The following is a 7,029-nucleotide window of genomic DNA, read 5'->3' as shown; positions in this document are numbered from 1 at the left end:
ATTAGAAAACATAAGCATACTGAAGAGCGAAACATTTGCTGATGTGAGTAGCAATATTCAGTGCCTCAGATTTTGGGTGCCCAACTTCAGACACCTTTCAAGAGGCCTGATTTCAGAAAAAACAATACTCTGAAAATCAGGCCTCTTTAAGGTGTCACAAGTTGGACACTCAAAAATTGAGGCATCCAAAAAAATAACTGGTCACTTTTAAAAATCTTGGCCAAAAATCAGACAGAGAAAGTGCCAGCAGAAAAAACCCTAGGAAAAGAAATGCTGGATTCTAACGTCATGTAATATAATGTAAGTGTGACCTTGTGGCACACCTGTATTCACACTCTACACAAGTACAAGAATATTTGTATAAAACATGCCTTGTGAGGTGTTGTATGAAAGCTAATAACATGCTGGTCATTAATATCATTGTAAAATGACTTGACATGCAGGTGTGCCTTATGGCAATAATACATTGTCACAGTTGTAGCTTATCCCAGTCCCATGCAGAGGGCTAGGAGTGAGGCAGGCCTAGGTATGACATAAGCATTGGGACAAAGGAGATGGACTTCAGCATATACACAGGCTGAGGCTTTCCTCACTAAATTCCAAATTCTACACACAAGGAAAAGGTAGATGTGGAATTTGGACCATATTCCAGTGGATAGAGCGCAAAGGCTAACTGGAGCTCCATCTCATATTGACTGGTCCCATTTTCCGCCAAGAAGCAATACCGCATGGACTGATTAGCTGGTAGGTAATATTAGAATGGATATTTACAGTTATACTAATGTACAACTGTACATACAGTACAACTGGTTTAATAAAGTTGCAGACATTTGTTCACATCTTTACTGTTTGATGTTTTTATTTTCTGACCTCAGTACCCGCCAAAGTAGAATTAAACAAAAATTCTACCCAAGCTTTCATACAATTTTGAACAGCTGGGTCTATTTCTAGTCATAGTTCTTTAAACTCTCAATCCAATGCAGAATATGGCAGAAGACATAACCAGGTAAATATTTCTTTTTACTATTATTCTTCATCTTGCATAGTTTAGACAGAAAGAAATATATCCACATTAACAGCACATTAAAATATCATAATTACTGTTTTTTCAGGGAGAACCAAATGAATTAATATTCATTGGCCATTTATTTTAATGTTACCAAATTAAAAATAATAGCCTTGTACAGCCCCATGATTTATGTTATGTATTCAGGGGGATTTAGGCATGACGGGCTGTGCTTATCTCACAATGGAGCTCTCTCTCACATGATCTTATATTAACTGTTAAAGAGAGGTTTTTACAGAGGACTGAAAGGAGCATGCCCACATACCCAGGATGTCAACGGGAATTCTGGCGTTGTTCCAACATACCCAATTGCCATTTCCATATTTACAAAACAGTTCCTAGGACAGAAAGTCTGATCTCCTGGAGGAGGTGGGGCAATGTCTTTGCCCTAAATTAAGTTGGCAAGAACAAAAGGAGAGCAAGTTGCATCAGTATTTTGCCATGTAGAGCAGCTTTGAGTTTCAGTAGAATGTAACCCAGCTCCAAACGGACTGAATTGCAGCTGCCCATTTACAGACTTTCCCTCCGGGGAGTTTCAACAAGCTCGTTCTAGATTTCTTTCCATGACATACAAAACTGCTTCATTTTTTTATACCAAGTAGGTGGTAACTGGAGAGAATACAACACTTAGGGAAGGACACGCCTTTTTTTAAAATCAAGCTGACTTGACTAACTGCAGACATGTAAATTATGCCATCTTTGAATGTCTTGATGCAATGTGTATAAAAAAGGGTTGCAGACAGGGCCTGAACCTCAGCAGGTATAAGCCCCCATAGCACCATTGATTTCCACTAAGCTGAGAATCTGGCCCTCTGTGCTAATTATCTTAAACTGAGTGCTTTCTACTCACAAATATTTGCAGCACCGAGCAGCCCATTAGGATGGAAAATTGAAGAGCGGTCACAGGATGAAAGGCCCAGTTTAGCACCTCCGTTTTGGTCATCTTTAAAACAAACAACAGTTATAGTGCAGTGCGTCTAAAATTTCAAGACACTGGAAGCTTGCCTTTCAGCACGATAAAGTAAACAGTTACCTGCAGAAGTATTTTTATGTTTTTCATCATGGTTTCCGATGGCCCGGATCTCTCATACCTATTACAGACAGTTCAATGAGCAAACAGAAGTGACAAAGGATAGCCAATCTTTAAAGAAACAGTCGCCAATGAAGGACTGCATATGGTCTACTGTAGAAATGTTAGATGAAGGCTACAAACTGATGTCTGATATTAAATTTCTCCAGCAGAGCTGTAAAGAACCTTAGTAAACACCTTTCCAACATCTTATACTAGAGGCCATTTTTATTCATTTGCATAGTGCAATGATGATGTTTGATGCTAACTGAACAATATGATTGGTCTCTCCCATGCAAGATGTGTCTATATGAACGAGTAGTGATAGGGCTAGATATGGCCAGTTTGCTAAGAATTTCGCCAATACCTTGTTTTCTACATGAATTAATGATATTGGTTGATGTGATCGGCAGTATTCTGGATTTTTATCTTTTTCCCCCAGGAGTACTATTATGCGGACTTCCAAATAGGAACTGGGCAATTTTCCTTGTTCAAGGGAGTGACTGAACGTTTGAAGTATTTGAGGCATTAGGAGCTTCTGAAAAGATTTACCGAACTCATTGCTAAAACCATCTGGCCTTGGAGATTTGCCATTTGGAAGGCCCCTTATAGGATTTTGCAATTCATCTGTTGACATCTCTGCTTCAAACTACACTTTTTGTTCTTCAGTAATCCATGGGATTTTTAGGTTCCCTAAACAAATATGTATTTGTGCTATAGTAGAAGTTCCTGAGGGTGAATAAAGTTTTTCATAAAACGTTAAAAATGCCTCTTATTGCTTATTTATTCAGTTACCCTTGTTTTCTTCTGTTACAATTTTGCATATAACATTTGTGACACTAGTTGATGGCATAATTTTGGAAGCATACGGATCACTTCCCCTCCACGCACACCCCTAAAATACCATCATTGTAGGGTTCATGAGAGAGACATGAGTCCTTGATGTGATATTTGCCAAGCTGCCTCTAAATTTCATCTTGAGGCAATGCTCAGTTGTTAGAAAATAAAACTCAAAAAATTCTTCAAGACCAATTGTTCTACTAAAGGATTCCTAGATTGCATCATATATGCATACATGGCTCTAATCACTCTGCATTCTATGGAGTGTGCTGCATTTCTGGTCCTTGTTTTCACCTGCTCCACCTGAGTCAAAACAAAAAAAACCCACACTCAGCCGAAGTTGAGCAGAAATATGGTTGAGTTCTGTCCCCGTGACACCTTTCTGTCCTTCCTTCCTTCCCAGGGTTCTGTCTGGGAACCATAGACAAAAGGGAAGGAAGGGACAAGGAGCCCCAGTGAGGAAAGTTTGCTTCTATTGTTCCAGTTATGGTCAGAGTCCACTGGCAATAGGATTTGAACTCCACCTAGATCCCCAGCAGCCCACCTTGAGCTGCCAGGACAGGAAACCCCTGTAATAGTTATAGTATTGCTAACCCCAAATTTGTCATGAGTTGGTCCCTCCAAATTTATGAGAATGGCTTAAAAATCATGAGGCTTAAAAAAATGGGGTGCCTTTTCTGCATTCTACACTTTAGGGTTGACTGGGTCATGTTTTCAAGGTTTTCTACTCATCTATGAGGGCTAGGCTTTTTTTTTTTTTAATATAAAGTATAAGCAAATATTCTCTCATGATTACAGCAATTTGGGAGTTAGGACTTTAAGAAGGCCACAACATCTGATAAAAATCACAAGAGTTTGCAACACTGCATATACACTTAATACTTCATGTTTTAAAGATGGCACCAGTTATGTAGCATATATATTAGTAGATTCAATAAATATTTCTGATCTGTTTTCTAAACAATGTTTCCATAAAGATAATCCTTTTTCAGAAGAGAAAGGCCTGGATTCACAAAGAAACTTTGGCAGTGCAATGCTGAGCAACACAACGCCCAACTTCTTGGTGCCCAGAAAATCACAGAAACCACACTGTGATCAACAAAGCCTGAGTTAGGTGCCTGGGCTCCCTATACAGTGCATGGAGAGAGATATGTACCTTAGAATGGGATCCACAAAAGCCAGCACACTAGGCGGGAACCTTTCTAAACTAGCCAATGGGAGATGTTGATGAGAGGCGTGTGTCCTAAGCCCTACCATTCTCAGAGATAGGTGCCTAAATTGAAGCTGCAGGGAGGAGCCCATCTCTGCTTGTAATCCATGAAACGGGGAAGGTAGTTGGAGGAGCACCTTGCCTGCACCCAATCCCAATAGATGCCTAAAAATGAGACTTGGGAACCCAAGTCTGGGATTTAGGCACCCAAGTGCTTTTGTGGATCTGGGCCAGAGATTTTTGTGTTTGACTGACGAATGATAAAATTGGACCTTTTTGCTGGATCTCTTTAGTGAATGCCATCCTATGAATGTGAACCACTAAGCATGTTGCTATTCAGAAGGTTAACTGAGAGAAGCCATGAGGAAAAAAAATCATAAAGAGCTCATTTGTCACTCTCTATAGCTGTTTATGTAGCACTATAAATTAATGACTGCCAGAAAAATTTTCCATGTAGGTTTAACTGGGCAGGAACCCTTGGACCCTTATATAGGCAAAAAAAAAGCTTTACCTGGCAATCAAGAGTCAATACAGCCATACATCAGTATTGACAATGTATACATCAGACATCTGTAACCAAATTCACTGCTGGTGTAAACTGGTACAGTGCCATGGAAATCAATGGAGCTGCACAAATTTATACCAGCAGAGATTTTGGCTCTTGGTCTGCTAGTGTAATCAAAGGGACAAATTAAGCCATGGTGTATGTGGGAGAATTGCCCCATTCTTACTCTCGGAACAAATGACATTTTTCCTCCATGTATATTATATTTGTATATTTCCTCCGTGCCCAGGGCCGGCTCAAGGCACCAGCCAAGCAAGCTGGTGCTTGGGGCGGCAGCTTGTAGGAGGTGGCATTCCACCCAATCCTAGGGCAGCACAGCCGGTTTTTGTTGTTGTTGTTGTTCCACTCCGGCCACCCTGTAGGGGGCAACGGCGCAGAGGACGGGAGCACCCTGCAGCAAGCCCGGCAGGGCAGCCCGCGTCCTTCCCTCCCCGCCAACCGGAGCGGTGCAGAGCCCTCCCGGCAGGGGGCATGGTGGGAGGGGCCACGTGGCAGCACCCCACTGAAGCCCTGGCCGCCCCCCTTCTCTCTCTCCCCCCACTCCCTCTCCCTCCCCCCACTAGCTGGGGCACATCTGCAGGGCAGGGAGTCCCCCTGCACCCTGGCTCTGGCCGCGCTGCAGGGTTGTTGTTTTTTGCTTGGGGCAGCCAGAAAGCCAGAGCCGGCCCTGTCCATGCCATATTCACAGTTCTTAACAATTCAGATGCTTCAATAGGTTTCATTTATTTTAACTGACATAGTAGGGAAAAAAACTACTTAATTCAAACTAGACTTGAAATTGGAATGAGGAGAAGTAAAATATTAAACTGTTGACAAATTGATTTAGGGTGAAACTTAATAGCAGTATTTTTGACTATGGCAAAATATTGTTGCATAATAGTGAGAGTGTAGAGATGATGCCCAGTCAGTTTCTGTTTAAACTACCATTTATCATTTTGATGTGTAAAACGTATCACTTTTCCTTGGTCTGTTAGTGAGTTTGAAATGGAAGCATTTTAATATACATTACTAACGTGGAATCAGTGAACAAAAAGGCTCTCTAAATCTGTTACAATAAGGTCTACACAGAGCCTAAACAAGACCATATAATTGAGGGTCAAAAGAAAAATCTTCCACACATAAAATTACCATTCCTTTGGCTTTGAGCTTAAATATACTCCTTTGCATACTTGGACTGCTGAGTTGGTTGCATGAAATATTTTCAGGTTTAGAAAGCTTGCACATATCAAAACTTTTGCATCCTACGTGTGACAATCTTTAAAAAAAATTTCTCTGTCCCAACTGAAATTAAAAAAAGAAAATGACAATGTACTATAATTGCTCTCTGCACTGCCATCTAGTGAAATTATATTACTAGGTAGAATTAGACTGATTCTTTTAGTTCAAATTTGTAAGTGAAACAGCCATATGTTGACAGCAGAAAACAATTTTTCTAGAGAGAATCTAGCATTTGTATGCAGAGTGATTCATATTATTAATACTTAGGATGATACAGAGAGAGAGAATAGAGTTCCACCAATGGCTAATGTACATGATTAGAACAAGAGGATTGTGATTTGAAATATAAATTCAGAGTATACAGTAGCGAGGCCTGATCCTCATAAGTATCAGCAACTTGGTAGACTTTTAAAACTTCAGAGTTTTATGGAGAAGTCCTATTGGTTTCATAGGGATGAAACCAATTGCCTTCTATAGAAGTTATTATAAAAGACCTATTACAGGTCACATACTTTAATGCAAAGATTTGATAGCACTTAAGGTTCCTAAAGTACCTCACCTTTGTCTAGCAAAGAGACAGTTATATGAGCCAAGCAAAGATCTGTTCTCACCCTCTGCAGCTAGTGGCCTTTACTGGTGGCAACTCAGGCATCTAGGGTCTTTAGGCATCTACTTGGTTAGGCAGCAGCTAAATGCTGGTTTTGTGAATGTCAGTGATGCCTAAATGTTGGACTTGGACTAAGTCCCCCTAGAGAATCTAGCCCTTAAGGTGAAATCTTGGCCCTATGGAAGTCAGTGAGAGTCTTTTCATTGACCTCATAGGGGCCAGGATTTCACTGTTAATCTCTTATTGTTTGTATTGTACATGGCCATCAAGCAACCTACGAGTCCTCCACAGGAAGAATTTAAAAATAAGATACTGTATTTTAGGACAGCAATTTTTCACTCTAATTATATTAAAATATGACAGTAGAATTAAAAGTGATTATATAACATTTGGTTTATTTTTTTAAAAAAAGAAAAGAAACTGATCAGCAATATATTGTACTAGTTAATGCGAG

At 40.2% G+C, this 7,029-nt stretch overlaps 1 long non-coding RNA gene across 1 annotated transcript in view; it reads right to left on the bottom strand.

Moving 5' to 3' along the window:
* Window positions 1-1,915: 1,915 nt before the first annotated feature.
* The window catches only part of LOC135983609 (uncharacterized), a 41,325-nt gene continuing 36,211 nt past the window's right edge, over window positions 1,916-7,029 (bottom strand). Inside the window, exons 2-3 of the long non-coding RNA XR_010601317.1 lie at window positions 2,100-2,157; window positions 1,916-2,009 (exon numbers count right to left, since the gene is read on the bottom strand). This is a non-coding gene — a long non-coding RNA (uncharacterized LOC135983609). The remainder of the gene's footprint in view (window positions 2,010-2,099; window positions 2,158-7,029) is intronic.

This window comes from Chrysemys picta, chromosome 5, assembly GCF_011386835.1.
Source record: "Chrysemys picta bellii isolate R12L10 chromosome 5, ASM1138683v2, whole genome shotgun sequence".
NCBI classification, from domain to species: Eukaryota; Metazoa; Chordata; order Testudines; family Emydidae; genus Chrysemys; species Chrysemys picta.
Note: the sequence above shows the minus strand (reverse complement) of the source record. Positions and strands in the feature narration are given on the sequence as shown.